Below are 24,858 nucleotides of genomic sequence, written 5' to 3'. Positions count from 1 at the left end.
GACATTTGATATTGCTTGACTCATTGTAATGTTGTTGGCAGCACAGTGAATACCATTTTGCTCAAACAAAATTCATCCTTGACTACTTAAAAAAAAGAAAAGTTCTTTATTTTTTGTAATGTAATTCAAAAAATTAAACTTTTTTTGTATATTCTAGATTCATTGCACACAAACAAAATATTTCTAGAATTTTTTGTTTTAATTCTGTTTGTTACGACTTACAGCTTAGGAAAATAAAAAATTCAATATCTCAAAAAATTTGAATATTCCATTTTGAGCTTGATTAGTTTTATTAATTATGAGTATAAATACTGGGTACCTCCTGGGCTAGTTCAGAACATGCAACCACAATTATGGGAAAGACTACTGACTTGACAGTTGTCCAGAAGACAATCATCAACATCCTCCACAAGGAGGGTAAGCCACAGATGGTCATTGCTGAAAGGACTAGCTGTTCACAGAGTGCTGTATCAAAATATATTTATAGAAAGTTGAGTGAAAGGAAAAAGTGTGGTTGGAAAAGGTGCAACATGGATGACCACAGACTTTAGAAGATTGTCAGGAAAAGCAGATTCAAGAATGTGGGAGAGCTTCGCAAGGAGTGGACTGAAGTCGGAACTAACACATCAAGAGTCATCACGCTCAGACATCTTCAAGAAAAGGGCTACAGCTGTAACATTCCTAAAACCAAGCCACTCCTGAACCAGAAAAAAACATCAGAAGCATTTCACCTGGGGTAAGGAGGAAAAGAACTGGACCGTTGCTCAGTGGTTCACAGCCCTCTTTTCAGATGAAAGTATATTTTGCATTTAATTTGGAAATCAAGGTTGGTGGAAGACTGGAGAGGCACAGAATCCAAAGTCCAGTGTGAAGTTTCTGAAGTCAGTGATTTGAGTGCCGTGACATCTGCTGGTGTTGGTTCATTATGTTTTATCAAGTCCAAAGTCTATGCAGCCATCTACCAGGATATTTTGTAGCACTTTATGCTTCCATCTGCTGACAAGCTTAATGGAGATGCAGATTTAATTTTCAGCAGGAATTTAGCACCTATGTCAGGGATCTAGGAGGGAGGACCCAATTGCAGTGTGAGGTAATAAGGTTTTATTGACAAAACAGACTGATACAAGAGGGTAGTGAAGTGAACAATAGATACCACAACAGGAAAACAGTAAACTGGAACAGCTAGGGGAGGCACTGGGAAAGCTTCAGGTAACTGGCAGAATACTTGGCAACAGAGTGGGCAGCAAAACCAGGCTGATAGAGAAGACCACACAAGACACCATAGAGCAGAGCTCAGACAGTTGTTGACCACTGACTCTGAAACAGACCAAGTGCCAGGTAGGTAGATCCAGGGCAGGACACACGGGGACAGGTCAGGAACTCGAACACAAGACTAGACAGGACAAAGCTCCAACAAAACACAAATTAAAATCAAGACAAGAAAAGATATAAGCCAACTGAACTAATAAAAGGTTAAGTAACAAAATAAGAAGTTACCAATTTAACCAACTTAGAGAATAAATCAAACAAAACCAAGAATCAAGACTAGAAAAACTAAATAAATATTACGAATAAAAGCCAAAAGCAAGAACAAACAAATTACTATGCTGATCACTGGCTGCCTCTACTCCACCTGTCGCTAATTACCCATTTCTTACATATTGCCCTTCCGTCCAGTTCTTGTTGTGAGAAGATTGTTTTGGTGTTTTATGTTTTTGTGTGCTAGGTGCTGGTTGTTTCATTCTGAGGTGTGTATCAGTAGGAGCAAACAACAGACACAGTGAGTCAATGTCAATGTCAATGTCAATGTCACCTTTATTTATATAGCGCTTTAAACAAAATACATTGCGTCAAAGCAACTGAACAACATTCATTAGGAAAACAGTGTCAATAATGCTAAAATGATAGTTAAAGGCAGTTCATCATTGGATTCAGTTATGTCATCTCTGTTCAGTTAAATAGTGTCTGTGCATTTATTTGCAATCAAGTCAACGATATCGCTGTAGATGAAGTGTCCCCAACTAAGCAAGCCAGAGGCGACAGCGGCAAGGAACCGAAACTCCATCGGTGACAGAATGGAGAAAAAAACCTTGGGAGAAACCAGGCTCAGTTGGGGGGCCAGTTCTCCTCTGACCAGACGAAACCAGTAGTTCAATTCCAGGCTGCAGCAAAGTCAGATTGTGCAGAAGAATCATCTGTTTCCTGTGGTCTTGTCCTGGTGCTCCTCTGAGACAAGGTCTTTACAGGGGATCTGTATCTGGGGCTCTAGTTGTCCTGGTCTCCGCTGTCTTTCAGGGATGTAGAGGTCCTTTCTAGGTGCTGATCCAGCATCTGGTCTGGATACGTACTGGATCCGGGTGACTGCAGTGACCCTCTGATCTGGACACAGACTGGATCTGGTGGCCACGGTGACCTCGGAACAAGAGAGAAACAGACAAATATTAGCGTAGATGCCATTCTTCTAATGATGTAGCAAGTACATAGGTTGTTATGGGAAGTGTTTCCGGTTCCGGTTTACCTAATTAATGCAGCCTAAAAATCCTTTAACGGATTTGGATAATAAAAGCATATTAGTATGTTATGTGTATGCCAGGTTAAAGAGATGGGTCTTTAATCTAGATTTAAACTGCAAGAGTGTGTCTGCCTCCTGAACAATGTTAGGTAGGTTATTCCAGAGTTTGGGCGCCAAATAGGAAAAGGATCTGCCGCCTGCAGTTGATTTTGATATTCTAGGTATTATCAAATTGCCTGAGTTTTGAGAACGTAGCGGACGTAGAGGATTATAATGTAAAAGGAGCTCATTCAAATACTGAGGTGCTAAACCATTCAGGGCTTTATAAGTAATAAGCAATATTTTAAAATCTATGCGATGCTTGATAGGGAGCCAGTGCAGTGTTGACAGGACCGGGCTAATATGGTCATACTTCCTGGTTCTAGTAAGAACTCTTGCTGCTGCATTTTGGACTAGCTGTAGTTTGTTTACTAAGCGTGCAGAACAACCACCCAATAAAGCATTACAATAATCTAACCTTGAGGTCATAAATGCATGGATTAACATTTCTGCATTTGACATTGAGAGCATAGGCCGTAATTTAGATATATTTTTGAGATGGAAAAATGCAGTTTTACAAATGCTAGAAACGTGGCTTTCTAAGGAAAGATTGCGATCAAGTAGCACACCTAGGTTCCTAACTGATGACGAAGAATTGACAGAGCAACCATCAAGTCTTAGACAGTGTTCTAGGTTATTACAAGCAGAGTTTTTAGGTCCTATAATTAACACCTCTGTTTTTTCAGAATTTAGCAGTAAGAAATTACTCGTCATCCAGTTTTTTATATCGACTATGCAATCCATTAGTTTTTCAAATTGGTGTGTTTCACCGGGCTGCGAAGAAATATAGAGCTGAGTATCATCAGCATAACAGTGAAAGCTAACACCATGTTTCCTGATGATATCTCCCAAGGGTAACATATAAAGCGTGAAGAGTAGCGGCCCTAGTACTGAGCCTTGAGGTACTCCATACTGCACTTGTGATCGATAGGATACATCTTCATTCACTGCTACGAACTGATGGCGGTCATATAAGTACGATTTAAACCATGCTAATGCACTTCCACTGATGCCAACAAAGTATTCAAGTCTATTCAAAAGAATGTTGTGGTCAATTGTGTCAAACGCAGCACTAAGATCCAATAAAACTAATAGAGAGATACACCCACGATCAGATGATAAGAGCAGATCATTTGTAACTCTAAGAAGAGCAGTCTCAGTACTATGATACGGTCTAAATCCTGACTGGAAATCCTCACATATACCATTTTTCTCTAAGAAGGAATATAATTGTGTGGATACCACCTTTTCTAGTATCTTGGACAGAAAAGGGAGATTCGAGATTGGTCTATAATTAACTAGTTCTTTGGGGTCAAGTTGTGGTTTTTTGATTAGAGGCTTAATAACAGCCAGTTTGAAGGTTTTGGGGACATGTCCTAATGACAATGAGGAATTAATAATAGTCAGACGAGGATCTATGACTTCTGGAAGCACCTCTTTCAGGAGCTTAGATGGTATAGGGTCTAACATACATGTTGTTGGTTTAGATGATTTAACAAGTTTATACAATTCTTCCTCTCCTATGGTAGAGAATGAGTGGAACTGTTCCTCAGGGGGTCTATAGTGCACTGTCTGATGTGATACTGTAGCTGACGGCTGAATGGTTGCAATTTTATCTCTAATAGTATCGATTTTAGAAGTAAAGTAGTTCATAAACTCATTACTGCTGTGGTGTTGGGAAATGTCAACACTTGTTGAGGCTTTATTTTTCGTTAATTTAGCCACTGTATTGAATAAATACCTGGGGTTATGTTTGTTTTCTTCTAAAAGAGAAGAAAAGTAATCGGATCTAGCAGTTTTTAATGCTTTTCTGTAGGATATGTTACTTTCCCGCCAAGCAATACGAAATACCTCTAGTTTTGTTTTCCGCCAGCTGCGCTCCATTTTTCGGGCTGCTCTCTTTAGGGTGCGAGTATGCTCATACCATGGTGTCAAACTGTTTTCCTTAACCTTCCTTAAGCGTAAAGGAGCAACTTTATTTAAAGTGCTAGAAAAGAGAGAGTCCATGGTTTCTGTTACATCATCAAGTTGTTCTGAGGTTTTGGATATGCTAAGGAATTTGGATACATCAGGAAGATAACTTAAAAAGCAGTCTTTTGTGTTAGAAGTGATGGTTCTTCCATACTTGTAACAAGAAGTAGAATTTACAATTTTGGCTATATGAATTTTGCAAAGAACTAAATAATGATCTGAGATATCATCACTTGGCTGAATAATTTCAACACCATCAACATCAATTCCATGTGACAGTATTAAATCTAGAGTATGATTTCGACAATGAGTAGGTCCTGAAACGTGTTGTCTAACACCAATAAAGTTCAGAATGTCTATAAATGCTGATCCCAATGCATCGTTTTCATTATCAACATGGATATTAAAATCACCAACTATTAAAACTTTATCTGCAGCCAGAACTAACTCAGATGTAAAATCACCAAACTCTTTAATAAAGTCTGTATGGTGCCCTGGTGGCCTGTATACAGTAGCCAGTACAAACATAACAGGGGATTTATCATTAACATTTGTTTCTTTGGATAATGTTATATGAAGTACCATTACTTCAAACGAGTTATACTTGAAGCCTGCCCTCTGAGAAATCCTGAAAACGTTGTTATAAATTGAAGCAACCCCTCCACCTTTGCCTTTTAGATGTGGCTCATGTTTATAACAGTAATCTTGGGGGGTGGACTCATTTAAAATAATGTAATCATCAGGTTTTAGCCAGGTTTCTGTCAAACAGAGTACATCTATATTATGATCAGTGATCATATTATTTACAAAAAGTGTTTTCGTAGAAAGGGATCTGATATTCAATAAGCCAAGCTTTATCATTTGTTTATCCATATTGCTTCTGTTTTTTATTTGTTGAACCTCAATTAAATTGTTAATCTTAACTTGGTTTGGACGTTTTTTGTATTTTCTAGTTCGGGGAACAGACACAGTCTCTATAGTGTGATATCTAGGTGAAAAAGTCTCTATGTGCTGAGAATTAACTGACCTCTGTGACGGGAGGCAGCTAGCAGACGGTCGGTTTAGCCAGTCTGTCTGCTTCCTGACCTGGGCCCCAGTTAGTCAAGTATAAACACTAAGACTATTTGCCATATTTCTAGAGAGAAGAGTGGCGCCACCCCAGGAGGGATGAAGGCCATCTCTTTTAAACAGGTCAGGTCTGCCCCAAAAGCTCGTCCAATTGTCTATGAAACCTATGTTATTCTGTGGGCACCACTTAGACATCCAGCCATTGAGTGATGACAATCTGCTATGCATCTCATCACCACGGTAAGCAGGGAGGGGACCAGAGCATATTACAGTGTCTGACATCGTGCTTGCAAGTTCACACACCTCTTTAATGTTATTTTTAGTGATCTCCGACTGGCGAAGTCGAACATCATTCGCGCCGGCATGAATAACAATCTTACTGTATTTACGTTTAGCATTAGCCAGCACTTTTAAATTTGCCAAGATGTCAGGCGCTCTGGCTCCCGGTAAACATTTGACTATGGTGACTGGTGTCTCTATATTCACGTTCCGTACAATAGAATCACCAATAACTAGAGCACTTTCATCAGGTTTCTCAGTGGGTGCATCACTGAGTGGGGAGAACCTGTTTAATGGTTTGATCGGAACAGAAGAGCGGTGTTTTGACCCACGACTACGCTGCCTCACCGTCACCCAGTTGCCCTGCTGCTGGGGCTCTGTTTCCGGAACCGAACAATGTACAGGAATCCCTGAGCTAGACGCATCCAAAGCCGTATCTAGAGCCCTAACATTCTTACTGTCCTCAATTAAAGTTTGGATGCGTGTCTCTAATTCTGAAATCTTCTCTGTCAGCCTAACTATTTCCCTGCATTTATCACATGTGAATCCCTCATCAGCGACAGAGATAGATAAACTGTACATGTGGCAAGAGGTGCAAGAAACAATGATAGGAGAAGCCATTACTCACCGTGCTTGATGAAAAACTGGAGCGAGGGAGAGGAGAAAAGAAAACAGCGATAGGTTCGAATGAAAACGCTAATGACAAGCTAACGAGTGCTAACGCTTTGCAGGTGTACTGCACTCACGGAAATAAAATAAAAGTGAACGATCAAAGTTAATCTGATAAGATTGATCGATAATATCAGAAATATGGTGTGAATTAAGTTATATTTTACCACTTTAAAAAACAGAGAGTGATAGTAAGATAAAGATTCTAGAGAAAAAAATAAAATAAAAACAGCTACACGGAGCTACAATTTGCTACAGAAGGCCAACAGGAAGTAGAGAAAACACTGTCCAACAGCGACATGAGTGTGGCGTCAGGCCTCGGAGAGGCTTTTATTAACAGAAAATAAAACAAAAGAGGGAATAAAAGTGTCCAAAGGGGGAAAGTGTCCAAAATAAACAGGGAATCTGGTGTCCTCATCTTGCTACGGGGTTCGTGTAGGTGGGGCAGTGTTCATGAAGGAAGGGTCCAGGTAAGGGGCAGAGTCCGGCGGCCACATGCGCTCCCCTCTTCAGTCCGGGGCGCGAGGGGCTGGGACTTCTTCCACCGGCTGCATCCTTCTCACTGGCTGCGGCGCTTGCAGGGGATAGACGGCCTGGCATTCTGGCCTGATGGCCATGTAAACGGGTGCGGTTCTCATCCGGGCCGCGGGTCTGGCAGCTCACATCTCTGGCGGCACGGGAGTCCCTCAACGCACCCTTCCTGGACCCACGAGGACACCAGTGTGCATGCACGGGGAAGAGAACGGTCTCCCGAGGAGAGGCACATCGGGCTTTTAAACAGCGGCGGTGATGAGGCTCCATTTACATCAGATGTGCCCCATCACACGCCACCAGCCCTGGCTCATCCAGCACCCCTCCTATCTTACACGCCCACTCCTGACGGGGGCCTAGTGAAGGCGATTTAGGACGGGGTGCTGATGATAATTGGGGGGAGGCAGCTGACTCATCACACCCCCCCCCCCCAAGCAACATCCCCGTCATCATGGCACCACCCACACGGGAGTGCTACCTTCCTCAACCAGGCTCCAAACGGTCGGAGTGGGCGGGCCGGGGATTCCTCTCCGGGCAGTTCTCCCTCTTGCACCGCGCCGGAACAGGGACAGAGAAACCAGGTTTTAGTCACAGGGTAAAATGACAATAAAATAGAAGTCACTTACCCCTTTTGTGGCTGGGAGGCCGTCTCCGTCGTTTCTCCATCCCAGTCCGGGTTTTTGCGAACATTTGTGAGCGAGAGGGTGTGACGTCATCAGGGGTTTCCCGACTGTGCTGTCTAGGCTCCGCCTTGCCCGCATTCTCCACCAGTGTGGCGGGAGGAGCAAACGACAGACCCTTCTTGGACCCACGAGGAACCAGTGTGCATACACGGGGAAGAGACCGATCTCCCAAGGAGAGGCACATTGGGCTTTTAAACAGCTGCGGTGATGAGGCTCCATTTACATCGGGTGTGCCCCATCACACACCGCCAACCCTGGCTCATCCAGCACCCTTACTCTCTCACACACCCACTCCTGTCGGGAGCCTGGTGAAGGGTGGCGATTTAAGACAGGGTACCGATGATAATTAGGGGGAGGCAGCTGACTCGTCACAGGTGTTACACTCACCTCTGTCTTCCCTGTTCCCAGGATGCATAGAGAGAAGGACTGCCCCTTTCTGCTTCACTAAACTCTCTGCTTCACTCAACTTTTTGGTCCTGTGTGAGCGCTGAGTCTTGGGCAATCTTCTACTTCCTTGGTCCGCATCTAATTGCCGACTGACGTTGGATTACCCCAGGAGACTGGCTCATTATTTGTGTTACAGTTTATTTGTTTTGATTTCCTTTGGATAATAAACTTTCATTGCATCTAATCTCTGACTTTGAGTCCTCTGTCCTCATTACCCCATCACAGAATCTACTTACCAAAAATTATGGACTCCAGCAGAGGAGGATGAGATGCGCCGAACCCTGATGCAGCAGGGTGTACTTCTGGGTCAACATCAGGAGGAGATTGCGGTTTCCCACCGCACATACTCTGAGATCTCTCTCCAGCTTAACCAGCTGGTTGAATGGTTGGATCAGCTATACACCAGCCCTGCCACAGCTCCTACGTTAACCCCTCCCCTCAGCTCCTTTTTGTCCCAATGCTCTCTGACTTTCTCGCTACAGCCTTCCTGTCTTCCTATGGAACAGTCCAAGGTAGCTGTCACCATTACGCTTTTGGTGGGTATAGCGAGAGAGTGGTGAATGGCTATGTGGGGTAATGAGCACAGCTGCTGTTCCTGAATGAACTATGCAAAGTGTTTGATCACTCAGCTCAGGGAACTGTAGCGGCATGAGCCCTGGCACTACTACGGTAAAGAGAGGGCTCAGTGTCCAGTTACTTGATTGAGTTTCGAACACTCACAGCATCCTGTGGCTCCATGTTGCTCTGGCTGAGCCTATATCGGTTAGAACACTTTGTGGTACACTTCTTTCCAGGATTACCCACGCTACTAAGTTCAGTACACTCACTCTCTCTGGCTCTCCGCTATGTAGAGGAGATCCATTTTCTCCTCATTTACTCACCCACCGCTCAAGTGGTTTTGGGGCACACCTGGCTAGTAAAACATAATCCTCACATTAACTCTCACATTAACACATAAGCTCTTAACTCTGTTTTAACTTGGAGCCCTTTTTTTGTTTAGCTCAATGTTTGGGTGTTGCATGTTCCCCTGTTATGTCTCGTTCTTTGCTGCAGGAGGTGCCGGTTAACCTGGCTGGTGTACCAGAGGCTTACCATGACTTGAGAGCGGTTTTCAGTAAGTCCCGAGCTTCATCTCTGCCTCCACACCGCCCGTACAACTCTGCGATAGACCTGTTGCCTAGCACTTCTCCCCCTAAGGGGCCGTCTTTACTCTCTGTCCGGTCCTGAGAGGGAGGCCATGATAAGGTATATTCACGATTCTCAGGTAGCTGGCATCATCCGACCCTCTTCCTCTCCAGCTGGGGCAGGGTTCTTCTTCGTGGAGAAGAAGGATGATTAGTTGTGCCCCTGCATAGACTATCGAGGGTTGAATGACATCACAGTGAAGAATCATTATCCTTTGCCATTGATGTCATCTGCCTTCGAGCTCTTGCAGGGGGCTACGATCTTTACGAAGTTGGACTGCCGGAATGCTTATCACTTAGTTCGGATTAGGGAGGGGGATGAATGGAACACCCCCAATATTTGAATATTTGGTCATGCTGTTTGGGCTTTCTAACTCTCTGGCACTCTTCCAGGCACTCGTCAATGACGTGCTCAGAGGCATGGTCTACCGTTTTGTTTTTGTATATCTGGACGATATAAACATTTTCTCCCAGAATGAACGCGATCATGTCCAGCAAGTCAGGCGAGTGCTCCAGCAGCTACTTAAGAATCGGCTATTTACCAAGGTGGAGAAGTGCAAGTTTCACGCACTGGGATTTATCCTCTCTCCCAAGGGTATCCAAATGGATCCTGCCAAGGTAAAAGCAGTTGCTCTCTGGCCCACCCCGGATAGTCGTAGAGTGGTCCAGCGAATTCTGGGGTTTGCCTATTTTTACAGATAGTTCATTCAGAACTTTAGTTAGGTTGCCCTTCCTCTGACCGATCTCACCTCCACTAAGAAGCTTTACGGTTGGTCTTCGTAGGCTCAGACTGCATTTGAAAACTTAAAGAGTCATTTCATTTCGGCTCCCATTTAAACTACACATGACCCATCTCCTCAGTTCATTGTGGATGTGGATGCATCAGAGTTGGGGGTTGGGGCTATTTTGTCCCAAAGATCACCCTTTCAATTTTAGTAACCAAGCCCTCTGGTCTGAGCGTTAAACCACTCTCCCTGTGCCCATTCTGCCTCCCAAAAGGGTTGTGGCAGCGGTCACGTGGAGGGTGGAATCCAGGGTCCATGCAGCGTTATGCAATGTTGCTATCCTGTGGAGTGCCCAGAGGGTCTGTTGTTTGTGCCCAAGTCAGTCCGAACTAGCACCCTGCAGTGGGGCCACTCGTCCAAACTAGCTTGCCACCCAGGAGTGACTCGCACCTGTATGTTAATCAAGGTTTTAGTGGCCATCTATGACTGATGCTCATCAGTTCATGTCCGCCTGTCCAGTTTGTGCTCCAATTTACCCCCAGCAGGGCTACTCCAGCCACTACTCCAGCGATGGACTTTGTCACCGGCCTACCCCCATCTAGTGGCATGATGATAGTCCTCACTGTTGTGGACAGGTTCTGGAAGTTAGCTCATTTCATTCCGCTCCCCAAATTCCCCAAATTCAGCAACTGTTGTCTTAGACCATGTTTTCCGTATTCATGGCCTCCCGGTTAATGTGGTTTCTGACAGGGATCCCCAGTTTGTGTTAAGGTTTTGGACAGAATTCTGTCAGCAGCTGGGGGCGACTGTGACCTTATCCTCTGGTTATCACTCGCAGACTAATGGGCAGGCCAAGCATGCTTACCATGATTTGGAGAGTGTCCTGCGCTGTGTGGCGTCTGCCGAACCATCGTCCGTACGACTGTGCGTCTTGGAGTTCCAGATTAACCTTTGATGGAAAACGCACATAACTCCCTCCCGGTCTCATTTATGGGTTCGTCTCCCTTCTGGTGCTGTTAAGGTTACCAGCTACCTTTATTCCCCTCCCGGGAAACCAACGCTGTTGTTCCATCCGCGCATGCATTCATTCAGAGGTGCCTCCGTACTTGGAGGATTTCCAGAGAAGCCCTCACATGGACTGAAGAGAGGAACAAAGCATTGGCGGACCTTCATCATACTAAGACCCTACTTTACAACTTTACATGTGCGGTCAAAAGGTCTGGTTGTCATCTCAGGATCATCACTTCAGACTCCCCTCACGTAAACTGGGACCCAAATTCGTTAGACCGTTTACCATTTCTAAAGTGCTCTGTCCAGTGTAGGTGTGACTCAAATTACCCCCCCCCCCCTTAAGAATATTCACCGGGTATTTCACGGTTCTAAGATCAAGTCCATTATTCGCTTCCCCCTTCAGCCCCAGACCACTTTCCCTAGCCACTTAGACTCATCGAGGGGTCACCAGCTTCTACGGTACAGCGACTAATTGATGTGAGGCGTAGGGGAAGAGGTCACCAATACCTGGTAGACTGGGAGGGTTATGGTCCGGAGGAGAGATGCTGGGTACCGGCTCACTTCATTCTGGATCACGCTCTCATCGACCAGTTTCATCGGGAGGGATACTGTCACGGGTCAGGGTGCCCTCTGGCTCCCTCTGTTGTCTGTGTGTCATGTCTTTTTGCAGCAGCTTGTGATCAGTGCAATCAATATTGATCTGGCGGTGGGGCTGCACTGATCGCTGGCTGCCTCTACCCCACCTGTCGCTGATTACCCATTTCCTTTATATTCCTCTTCCGTCCAGTCCTTGTTGTGAGTAGATTGTTTTGGTGTTCTATGTGTTTCGAGTGCTAGGTGCTGGTTGTTTCATTCTGTGGTGTTACACTCTGTCTTCCCTGCTCCCAGGACACATAGAGAGAAGGACTGCCCCTCTCTGCTTCACTCAACTCTCAGGTTTTTGGTCCTGTGTGAGCACTCAGTTTTGGGCATTCTTCTACTTCCTGGTTTTTATTTGTTTTGATAAAATTTGGATAATGAACTTTCTTTGCATCTAATTCTCTGCCTTTGAGTCTTCTGTCCTCATCACCCCGTCACAATTTTCTTAAAATTAGAAAACGTGTGTTAGCATGGTTGATTTAAATGAAATGAATTGTGCACTGTTTAAGCTGGCTTTCAGTTCAATAAATATAAAAAATATATTTTGTATTTTTATTCAGCTAAATTGGCCATGCTGTGATCTGTAGGCCTAATGTATTCTTACTGTAACTGAAAGATTCTAGCCAAAAAACACAACACAAGGGGGTGGGGAGGGGATGGGAGTCATTCTTCTGGGATTGGGATGGGATGGGATTTCCCAGTTTTTTCATGGGATTTGGACAGGACAGGACGGGATGGGTTTTCTTTTTTTGTGGGATTGAGACGGGAGAGGTTTGAAAATCCTGTGTCACCCTCTAGTATGTATACGGCCAAATGCAAATGCTAATAATTAACATTTTCTAGGTTCTGTACGGTTCCATGAAGAACCTGTAACCTCTATAGAACCTTTCTATTTCACAAAGTGTTCTTTAAAAGGTTGTTTAGATTACTAAAATGTTCTTCAAACTAAGAATAAAATGGAATTAAGAACTGTTCACTGAAAGGTTCGGTGGAAAATGGTTATTCTGTGAAATTACTGCAAAAAAAATGGAAACCTTTACTTTTAAGGATGTAAAAGAACTATTTATTTAATTGCTAGCATTTGGGTTATTTTGCATGCAAAATGTGATAGTAGTATTACATGTATTATTTCAGTAGTGAATTCCCATCAGTATTTTTAAATGTTATTGATTGATTAATTTTTGAATAACTTCTCAAACAGATTAAATCATCTGAAGAGAAGAACATTTTTCTTTTGTTTAGTATTAATTACATCGGAGATACTCTACTCATGGTCACCAAGACAGTGGAGGATGTGGAGATGGCATTTGATCATCAAATAAATATATACATTGTGTTGCATAACCACAACCACAATTCAGTGTAAAGTGACACAAATCTTCTCATAATAGCAGTCACACAAAAACAATAGAGCATCTAGCTTTAGGAGATGGTGGAGCCTCTACAGTAATAAACGCTCTCCATCCAGGTTTTGGATCATCTGCATAATTTGACATTAGAGCCGTGGGGTCCCTGTCACAAGGTTTATCCTCCAGACAGTGTCTGACTGTCCAGCTGTTTGAACACACAAGGCCCTCCACTGGGTCAAGAGCACAGGATAATAGTTTCAATAGCATTTACATAACTAACTGTATTTATTCATATTTGCTGAGAAAACCACAAAAATTACCACCAATTATTTTTGTAACTCCATTTTGCAAACTCATGGGAGATTTTTTATTCTTGTATAATTTATGTGAGTGATATTTTGAAATTGTTGGTAAACATGTAGATTGAAGACTTTGGATGTTGTATCATGTCTTAGGGTATATTTTTTATTTATTTAAGTGTTTAAATCAAGACACCAACACAAGGATTATATGTTGTTATTGTTTTTTCGGCTTTAAGAGTTTAAAAAATATCACTGGATATTGTATATTTTATGAACTATTAAATTTACAATTAAATTTTTTTAGATAGGCTAATTATGCTCTTTGTTATTTTGCATATCAACATATTTAGTGTGCAGAGTCGGACAGTAACGGAGTACATTTACTTAAGTACAGTACTTAAGTACAATTTTGAGGGATCTGTACTTTACTCGAGTATCATTTTTGGGGAGTACTCATGACTTTAATCAAGTACATTTGAGAGGCAAATATTGTACTCTTTACTCCGCTATATTTCTATCCATGACCGCAAGTACCCGTTTACCCCAATCCGATCTTTTTTTTCCTCGTCTCAAGGAATATCCGCATCATCACGAAACCACAAAACGATGTAGTATACATGCCAGACCAGCATGTGGCGCTGTAATTCTGCCACACAGGTACACTTAAAACAGGGAAGAAGACATGGACTTGCTCATAAACCTTGCGTGTGATACACAAACGAACATGGAACAACACATTTATTAATCTGTGTTAATGTTAGTTAATAAAAAGACAATCGTTCATTGTTTGTTAATGTTTTTGTTGTTGTTACGTGACGTAGCGGTGTCTGACTAGGGGCGAGACGTGGGCTGATGAATAAACCTCAGGCTGAAGGACAAGTAAATTCATGTCTGTACAGTAGAACACAGGAGAAGAAGGTTCAACACGCTTCAGCAATAAAAAAAAAACGCACAATTGAAGCACAATTGTTAGTTTATCTAAAGTCATTTTTGCTTATTAGTATGGTTGAACTGGAGCATCAAAGGTCAGCAAAGGTAATAAAGACATTAATTAATAAAACGGGATTAAATACATTTGGACGGAGCCCTGCACATGGCATGCAGGAAAAAAAGTAGGCTAAATCGTGCGACCGATTTATAAATTGAGAGAACGAATTAGTAAATTGTGCAGAAGATTTAACAAATCGAGGGAACGAAATAGAAATTGTGCGCGAGTTTTAGTACATTGAGGGAACGAATTAGTAAATTGTGCGCATGATTTATTTTTATTTTTTTTGCTCCATACATTTGTGTTATTTAACTTTTAATTATTGCAGGTTTGCGTCATATTCAGTTTTAATTCATTTTGATGAATACTAAATCTGTTTTTGCGAGTGGGATGAATTAATCAACATTCAAATTTAGTCTAGAACCAGTAACATCATGTTCACACAGCGAACACAACGACTCTGTACTTCTGATTTCTCCCAATATGGGGACAGGAGACTTCTTAGTCAATAAATGTGAAAACAAAGTAATTGGCATTACTTTTTTAAATAAATTAAATACATTTAAAAAGTAATGCATTCCTTTACTAGATACTTGAAAAAAGTAATCTGATTACGTAACTCGCATTACTTGTAATGCGTTACCCCCAACACTTCTATTAAAAGTGTGTAAAATGCATTTAACTGTTCAACTTTTAACAGATTATATTATTATTATTATTATCACCGTGTTGATAGTTTGTTGCTATGGTTACACATTGTTTCATTGTTTTTATTCACCTGTTGCTTGTTTAGTAATCTGTCCATGCTGTATATTTGTATAACCCTCACTCTGTCCAGTCTCATTTGTGTGTAGTTGATTGATATTCTCCAGTTTCCCTTTCAAGGGAACTTCGAACTGCGTCCTCTAGGGGTCGCTACGTGGAACACCTCGTCGTGACCCGTGTCTGAAGCATACAATGAAAAAACGCCAACGCGTTGGCCGGCGACAGCCTCTGACGTCACTACCGGCGCGACTATAAATAAGTGCCCGGAGAGCACGTCATTTATCTTCTTCGTCTTCATTGACTGTTTTGTTTGAAGCGTGCATTCTGAAAGAAACGATCACGGTAAGAGCGATCTTTCTCTGTTTATCATGGCATCCACTAGTAAGGCATTTAGACAGTGTGTACATCCGTGTCGGCGTTATTTGACACCTGATGAGACACACAGTCTTTGCGTCTCTTGTTTGGGTGAAGAGAACGCATGCGATGTCCTTGAGGGGGCGATCTGCGTGCACTGCAAGCATTTTTCTATCTTTCTGTCTCTCTTTTTGAGGAAAGAGGGACGGCTGTATGATTCCCGCGGTTCAGGACCCGCCGCTGCTGAGGCACGGAGGAGAATGAGCTCGTGGGGATCGCAGATGGAGCTTGCTGGGGAGTTTAGAGAGGGACTTTCTCTTTCGCGCTCTTTGGCGGCAGGCGAGAGTGAACTTCAGGAGGAAGATGTGTTGTCATTAACCCTTTCTGATACTGAAGTTTGTGCTCTGCTGGGTTCTGCCCAGGAAGAGCAGGAGATGTTTGAGGGTGGCGAAGGAGCTGAGGCTGAGTCTCCTCAATCCTCCTGCCCTGCGTATGTGGAGCTGTTAGAGGTTATGGATCGCGCCACGGCAAAGTTGGACTTGCCATGGAAGCGTGCCAGCAAAGTGACGCCGCGAGGTCGTCTCGATGACCGTTATTTGTCTGACCATAGCCCTCCAGCCCAGGTGAGCTTTCCATTCTTGCCTGATTTACATGCAGAAATTGAGAAAGAATGGAAGAGGCCGTTTTCTTCTTGCGTCCATCGGTTTCAGCATACGAGTTATGCCAATATCGAGGCAATGCGCGAAAAACGGCTATGAGAGGATGCCCCCTGTGGAAGAGACACTAGCTAGCTATTTCTCTGTGGGAGAAACATCATCTCTTAAATCTCCCTCTTTGCCATATAAGCCCCTCCAGGATACATCCCGTTTAAATGGCAAAGCATACGCAGCAGCAGGTCAGGCTGTGGCTTCGTTGCACACGATGGCAGTGCTTCAGGCTTATCAGGCTGACCTGCTGAAGGACCTGGATGAAGGCAAGGGCCTTTCAGCTGATCAGGTCGCCGAGCTGCGCCGCACCACAGACCTCTCTCTTCGTGCTACCAAGCAGGCCGCCTCCGCCATGGGTAGGTCTATGGCGGCCATGGTGGTAACGGAGAGACATCTGTGGGTGAACCTGGCAGACATCGGGAGGAAAGAAAGGGGCTTTCTTCTCGATGCACCGGTCTCGCCTTCCGAACTTTTCGGTACCTCCGTTGAGACAGTGGTCGAGAAGTTCAGGGAGGCAAAGGCGCGCTCAGCTGCCTTTAGATCCTTCATTCCACGAAGGTCCAGGTCCGAGCCCAAACAATATAGGGGTCCTGGCCCGTCTCGATCTGAGGATCAAAGACAGGCGCTGAAGGCTAGTGTTGCGGCTCGCGCTCCTCCCCCGCCAACAGGTAAGGGTAAGAGGAATCATGGGTCACGAGGAGGTAAGCAGGACCTGAGGGATATGATTCAGACGAGGCAGCGTTCTCGTCCGAATCGGAGCGATACCTAATGGATGGTTTTATGTTCACAGAACAACCACCTTACTGATGGTCCGGACTAAAAGGAGGCACCCCTTGAGGGGGGCTCCGATACAGGAGGGTGGGTAAGTAAAAAAAAAAATTGTAACCCTTTCTGTATATACTTGTGTATTTAATTGCTGGTGGTTATGTGTCGACAAAAAAAAAAAAAAAAACTCTGTGAGTTTCCTTTACAGTGCTCCGGTTTAGGCGGCCGAGGTCACATGCTTCTGCAGGAGCCTCGCTGATCATCAAAGCTGGCTCAGCACTGCAGGGAATTTCATGGATGTCCAGCCAGGTCACCCTACGGGGCCTCCTGGCCGCTTAAGCCCCTTCCAGGGGCCGAGGCCCAGGGAATGGGGGTTCACACTGAGGTGATGAAGCAGAGTTGTAGGGGTTGGCCAGACTCGGATGGATCTGTTGCGACTCAAGAGAGCATCGCGCTGTCCCCTCTGGCTTCCTCTGACTCATCCAGCTCCAATGGGGCTGGACGCCATTGTACAGACATGGCCGAGGCTTCATCTGTATGGTTTTTCCCCCGATTGCTCTGCACCCGGGAGTTCTGGAGAGAGTGCGCCAGGACGGTGTTCGGCTGCTGTTAGTAGCCCCGTTCTGGCCAGGTACGATTCCTGGGCCTGATTTCTCTTTTTTGACGGTACTCCATGGGAGTTTCCTGTCAGGAGAGATCTCCTCTCGCAGGCGAAGGGTGCGCCCCCGCATGGAGATTAGAGGCTGTAAGTGTGATCTCTGAGAAGGCACAACTCGTAGCTTCCGGTCTCTCAACTGAGGTTTTTAAGACCGTTTTCCAATCCAGAGCTCCCTCAATGTTGAGGGGATATCTGGGTGTTTCTCGTGGTAGTTAGCAGCGCTCCCCTTTTCCAAGGAGGGTCGCCTATGAGCGCGCTACTCTAAATTCTGAGTTCTCCTCTCATATGAGGCGGAGTTCTCTGTTTTTCCCCCCAGAGCGCTCAGATTGGGTTGATGACTCTCAAACATACTGTTTTGAGATGCACCATTCCATTTGTGAGAGGCTCGATCAGAGTGCCATGAGAGCCCCTCCTTTGAACCATACATGCCAACCCTCCCTAATTTTCCGGGAGACTCCCGAATTTCAAAGCCCCTCCCGAAAATCTCCCGGACCGACCTTTCTCCCGAATTTCTCCCGATTTCCACCCGGACAACAATATTGCTACACCATCCGTCACTGGGCGCCGTTTTAGACCAAACGCTTGCGCTCCCATGGCGTCTGTCGTTGCTATGCAACCAAGCTGCGCTCTCCATGATGACGACGAAGAAGTATCAGCAAAGGATTAATTGATTTCTAGCCTCACCTCGGCTCGCATTAGCTTTACTACTAGATATATTTCAGGAGATGAGAAGGAAAAACCCGCCTGGAAAAAGTAGCGCACCACGTTGCTTCCATTATGAGCGTGCTCACCGCGGCCGCGCACCTACGGTTGAAATAACGACCTTGAGCGCGAAAAAGATGCGATATGTGAACAGCCCCTAGAAGCAGACGTCTGAAATGAAAGGCAAGAACAGCTATTTATTTAGCTTTAGACTGTTACATGAAAATTTAAAAATGAAATGTCATAATTATAATGTTTTGAGAGTTTACTTATGTAATTGTTGCATTAGGCTATGAATTAATAAATGTTTATTGATAAGATCTAGCTATTTCATATCTCTTCATTTACAGTAGCTAACAAATTAGGGTCTAACCTCCTGAGGAGAGGCCTTAAGGAATTGAATTTGTCAAATAAATGAATTACATTTTTCTTTGCGTTTGTGTATGTGATATTATATATGACGACACATCGTTTGTGTATGTGATATATATGACGACACACCCCCCCCCCCCCCCCCCCCCGGTCCTTTTTAATAACTCACTAATTCTGAGGTCTCAAGGTTGGCAAGTATGCTTTGAACAGTATTTCGAAATCCATGTTATGGTAAATATACACGCGAGGTCTTTGTGCACTTTCTGAAATCTACACTGTGGTAAGTTCGCACGCTAGTGCTCTGCGTTCTTTCTTAAATCCTTTATCGTAAGGGCTTTGCGCGGTTGCTTCGTGCCCTTTCTTGAGTTGGTAAAAGCCCCGTTCATCTTGGGCGCCACTCCACCCATGTATCCTTGGATACCCATCTAAACAGGGCGTTGCTGCTAGAGATCTGTTGAGACAGAATTTTCAGCAAGCTTGTGCGAGAGCAAGCGGTTAACCCTGTGTGACAGGCGAGACCTTGTATAAATACTGGGTTCTTAGCCATATCCCTTTAAAGGAATCCTTCTTGATTCCAAGCCTTGAGCTCTACCCTGGGTCGAGGCCCTAACAGGTAAAGTTGGGTATGTAGCATAGGCCTCTGGCCGTAAGGGATAATGTCATGGACAGCCGTCTAAACGTCCCAGGGGGAACTCCCATGGAAATGGTAGAGTTGGTACTTAGTATTTGTCATGGTTCTGGCCTGCACTCCCCTCAGCATGGCGGCGTGGGTATACGGTTCCCCGTAGCGACCCCTAGAGGACGCAGTTCGTAGTTCCCTTAAAAGGGAACGTCTCAGGTTACAAATGTAGGGAATGAGACACTGCGTCCTCAAGCTTCCTAAGCCATGCTTCGGAAACAAGCTTCAGGCGAAGAAGTAAATGACGTGCTCTCGGCTTATTTATAGTCGCACCGGTAGTGACGTCAGAGGCTGTCGCCGGCCAACGCGTTGGCGTTTTTTCATTGTATGCTTCAGGCACGGGTCACGACGAGGTGTTCCCCGTAGCGACCCCTAGAGGACGCAGTGTCTCGTTCCCTACTCAGGGAACCAAGGTTACATTCGTAACCTGAGACATTCTCCAGTCTGTTCGTGGATTTTTGGTTTAATTCAATTCAATTCGTTTATTTTTTATATTTTTTAATAAAAGAGGCTGCTGTATGCGATCCTGCTTCAACTGCTCATCCTTGCTGCAGTCCACTGTTATTATTGACTGACTGATGAGCAGGAAGGCACCTTCACTGCAGTGAGGGAAATGAGTGGGTTAATTCAATAATCTCCACACATCAGAACTGGAGCTCAACCTTGTGATAAACAATGTTCCAGTAAAGTCATCTGGATGAGCTAAGTGCTGTTGGGCGATCCTGAGCAGAACAATTTTCTGCTTTACTGCCCTCAGAATCCTGGCTAGCCGCTAGCAACTGAAAATCTGTTGAGATTAGAGGGGAAATGTAGTGGAAATCCAGAGAACAGTCGATTCAGTTCATTTAAAAGTATTGTTTCTGCTTATGCATGTGTCCTGCTGTGTGTGTGTGTATAAGCATGCTGGAGAATGAAGATGCAGCTGTTTGAAGTGCAGTTTGAGTAATCTGTGTATAAACAATCTAACGAATGGTGAATGAAGAATGGGAATCCAGTGCATGCCTGCTGGCATTTTGAAGTGTGCTGTAGTACACACGCTGTGCTGTTTAATTTACAGGAACTCATCCAAGAAGAGGCAAGCAGGACTAACTGAATGAGATATTTAAAATAATGTTGCAAGCAAACAGTTGGCTTTCATGGTATTTTTTATTTTATTTTTTTAAGTAAGTGGCTACCAGCAACTTTATGTTCAGCAGAAGAAAGAAATTCACATGTGTGATGGCAGATTTGTTCAAATTCTTTTCCATCATATTTTTCCGTAGTTGTTGGGTAAAAAATGTAAATAAATAAAACTGGGATACATTAAGATAAGAATCAGCTATGTCATAAAGGTATGTTGTAACTGAAAGGCTGAACAATTTTTAATAAATGTACTTTTAATAAATGCCAGATCAGAGCAAGTTGTCACATCAGTTGATTCGATATTGCTTGCTTAGTTTTGAAGTTTGCTGATTTGTGGATAAATTACAAAATATAGTGTGAAAACATGTCCTGCTATCAGGTCAACATATCCAGAGATGTGATTTTTCACACTTTTTCTGTAATTAATTGCACTTAATTGCCCCAACATTAAAATGTTTAAACTCTGTTCACACTGATTTTTTTTTTATTAATGGATAAAGGCATAAAGATGAGACTATGATTTCTGAATAAAAAGCAGGTAACACCTATACTGGTTACTCTATTAAATGTGTGTGTGTGTGTGTGTGTGTGTGTGTGTGTGTGTGTGTACATGCAGTATACATATATAGTCGTGTATATTTAGTCTGTAAATCTATAAACCTTACTTGGGATAAAAGGGTGATAATTAGCCCAAGTCTCTCTTAAATGAATAGCAAAACACTAAGCTGGTGTCTAGACATTAGCACACACGCTCCATGGCATGCAGAGGACATTCAATTTGATTCTCTTTCACAATAATAATTGAAAATAAACCTAATTTGCATAAGAATTCAAACTCATCTGAGTTGAACTGGTTCATTTGAAATAAATCATGCATAAAACCGATATGACAGGCCATATGGTGTTTGTTACGCAGCACTGAATAATTTTCCAATTATGAGCAAATAGATTATTGTCGGATGATCCCTTGGCTTATCACAGTTTGGAAGATGGTCAGGATTGAGGGTGCGAAGAACTGTGCCAAAACAGACAGGCACTTGAGGAAAACTTCCTCCAGAGCTAACTGCAGACGTCATCCTTCAGATAAACAACAAGCCCTGCCACACAGTGTTTCACATGCTGTGTTTGTGATGCTCTTTTAGATGCTTTCTTTTAGAAGTCTGCACTATTCTTTAATCTGAAGATTTTGCAGGTGCTCCAATTGGCCAGAGCTTGAAACATGAAAGAAGTGAACTGAATTAATGCAACAGCTTTACTACATATACTTGTTTATTATTAAAGATAAAGTTCACCCCAAAATAAAAAAAAAATAATACATCTGTCATTTACTCACTGTCAAGTTGTTACAACAAGAAAATATATTTTAAAGAAAGTATGTAACCCAAAAGCTGATGTTTGTGTGTGTGTGTGTGTGTGTGTGTGTGTGTGTGTGTGTGCTCTTGTCTTTGTGACATATCAGGACACAACTCTGTATAATGACATGGGTATGACACTGGTATTACAAGGAGAGGGTGACTTATGAGGACATAACCCCCATTTTTCAAAACGCTTATAAATCATGCAGAATGAGTTTTTTTGAGAAAGTAAAAATGCACAAAGTTTCCTGTGAGGGTTAAGTTTAGGTGTAGGGTTGGTTTAGGGCCATAGAATATACAGTTTGTACAGTATAAAAACCATTACGCCTATGGGATGAACACACTTTTCACAAAAACAAACAGCAATTTATATTACCTTTGTCACTAGCCATGTTGATACAGTGATAATAAAAGGCATATATTCTTATTTTTTGACATTGCTTTGTGTTATTTGAGGATGTTTCCTGTGAAGAACATTTTGCTGTGTTCAACATGTAATAAAAGTTTTCCTGCGCTTGTGCTGAAGTGGTGGAGAGTTTCCAAAACACGGTCAGCGTAGCGCACGCTTCCTTTTAGGGTTATTAAACACAACAAGAGTCCTCCATTTTGTGTTAACGCAGTTTGAGTGATGTGACATGGATTATTATTACAGTTCAGGTGACTTTCTTTTTCATGCCCTCAAAATAATGAAAACAACGTGCACTTTAGCATATGGAAAAATGTATTTTAAAACGATATACTTGTACGAAGTGAATGTTGTGTGTGAATATGTGTGTGTGTGTGTGTGTGTGTGTGTGTGTGTGTATACATACACACACACACACATATACATACATACATATATTTATTAATTTTAGAAAATAATTTTCAACTCAGTGTTGTTGATAGAAACCACACAGGCCTGATGTGTATAAGTTATACCTAGTTATTACTGGTACCATGTTAAACAATTTGTTTGGGTAGTATTTTTTGAAACTTGGAAAAAGAAGCATTTTAGGATTTTTGGGGGGAAACAAAATGAAAGCAAAGAAAAGTGAAATGAAGAGCAAATAATGGTCTGATGAAGGTTTTACACTGTTTCTAGATCGCCAATCAAATGTAAGCAAATGTGTTACACTGAGCATGTGAACTCCTTTGAACAAAAATAGATTTCCTTTCTTCTTCGGATCATGCTGGAATCATCCGTGGATCATCATGAATGGATCATCAGGTTTTGCACAAACTAGTAAAGTCTCATGCCAGTTTCAGTGATGCTATCATTAAAGTAAAACATGGGTATACAAATATGTTAACTTTAAACATTTTTCATAAACTAAAATTATGCATGTAATAATATTTGATATATTAAAAAATATGTATTATATAATTATGTATATCATTATGATATAATTACGTGTGTGTGTGTGTGTGTGTGTAATTTATTAATTTTTTATCATTAATTTTATAAATGTGGTGTCAGCCTTGCATATAAACATGCATGTCATAACTAGGGCGAGAATAAATGAAAGCCAGTGAACAGCTATGTCACATGCTTTAGTGAAATATTACACACAGACAGTTCCAGTCATCATACGTAGAAAAGACTCCGACAGCATTTGAAAGGTCATCTGTCTCACTATAAGGCGGAGAAGATGTCTGAGTTAGTAGAGAGAGTTTGTATGTGTAGTGAGCATTTCTTTTCATGACTTGTAATGTCAGATTACCGCCCAGCAGCACGTCTGATCTGCTGGAGAGGGAGGGATGTGTGAGGACGAGCGGAGAGAGCTGCAGTCCTTCAGGAACTCCAGTCTGAGAAACAACTGATTTCACTCAGGTAGGTTTTCCTTTCATCTCGCCAGGACATAATGACATGAAATGTATTTTATACATTAATGCATTGCAAAAAGAATAATGCAAAAAGAGCACTCACAAAAGAGATTTTGAAACTTTGCAAAAGAAGATTCTCAGTTTGTTACCAAATAAATCATTTGACCATTAGATTTTAAATAAAAATGTTACTAATCTCACTAATATTTCTGCTTTGGACAGCATTTGTTCTGATAATAAGCAGCTTGTTGTCATAAAATAGTCATACAAATATAATATTGAAAATAAAATAAAAATAAAATTATTATCAATAAAAATACAAATATTGATTAACAAAAAATAATATGTTTGTATGCCGTGTAAGTTAGACAGTCAGTTAAAATGCTTTAAGTGTCAATATTATACTGCAATTTAGGGAATTGTGGAAACTAATTCTTATTTATTTTATTAAGTATAGATGTGATAACAATTCCATTTCAACTTAAGTATTTTACTAGGCTCATCTAGCAGTCAATGAAATTAATCTTTTTACAAAGTATAAGTAACAGCTGCATTCCTTCATAGGGATTTCATTTTATTTTATTATAAATTATCTTATTATTATTACATTTAAGTCGAGTCTATTTATAAAAAAAAAAAATAGCTTATTATTGGTGATGCTAAGGTATTACAAATGCCATTTCATATCTTTTTTCAAAGTATGTTCAAAATGCATTCCTATTTATGGATATTTTATTTGGAGTATTTAAATGTATTTATAATTTATTAAGTCTGTTTTAATATTGTGTATTATTGATAATGCTAAGGTATTAGAAATGCTTATATATGTTTAATATTTAATCATTGTTGTGTGCATGCATGTTTTTATTAATTATAATTTATTGATAGATGATTATTTTGAATGTATTCTGATCCGCAGTTGTACTCTTGCAATATAAAGAAATAAAAAGTAGAATATAAAAAAAATGTGGAATATCTGAAATGAAAAAATTGAACATTTGATTCAAATGTTTTGAAAGCAAAAAAGATTTGACTTTGATGAAACTTTTCCAGCTGTGTTCTTAAAACGTCTTAGATAGGAGTTCTTACTAACTCTCTGACTAATTACAATGATAA

This window comes from Carassius carassius, chromosome 20, assembly GCF_963082965.1.
Source record: "Carassius carassius chromosome 20, fCarCar2.1, whole genome shotgun sequence".
Taxonomy (NCBI): Eukaryota; Metazoa; Chordata; class Actinopteri; order Cypriniformes; family Cyprinidae; genus Carassius; species Carassius carassius.
The sequence above is the reverse complement of the archived record's forward strand: the minus strand, read 5'-3'. Positions refer to the sequence as shown.